Source organism: Hyperolius riggenbachi, chromosome 11, assembly GCF_040937935.1.
Source record: "Hyperolius riggenbachi isolate aHypRig1 chromosome 11, aHypRig1.pri, whole genome shotgun sequence".
NCBI classification, from domain to species: Eukaryota; Metazoa; Chordata; class Amphibia; order Anura; family Hyperoliidae; genus Hyperolius; species Hyperolius riggenbachi.
Window position 1 is genome coordinate 251,648,185 of NC_090656.1, and position 426 is coordinate 251,648,610.

Below are 426 nucleotides of genomic sequence, written 5' to 3' on the forward strand. Positions count from 1 at the left end.
CCAGCATCAGCCACCACTATGTCACTACTATCAGGAAAGCTCATTGTACATGCCTGTCCCCCCATGTTTCTAATAAGCGAGTTGGCTCTGGTATGCTTTATGGTGATTTGCTCTTGGAATTCACCCTGACTGCACGGAAAACAATACTTTACTCTGTGACTGGACACATACTTATACTCCATGGTAACAGGTCATCGGGACAAATAGCGTCAAGACAATATATACCATGTGTAAAATGTTGGCGCTATATAAATACTAAATAACGATAATATATCCCAACTAAAAAGTGTCTTTGCTCCTGGTAGTTATGTCACATAAAATAGGTCTCTCCTGTTAAAAAAAAAAAGTGCAGTGACTGTATTAATGTGAAAACTGAACAGCAGCTAGACGGCTGATTGGTGCACACCAAAAACTGCAAGCAGATCC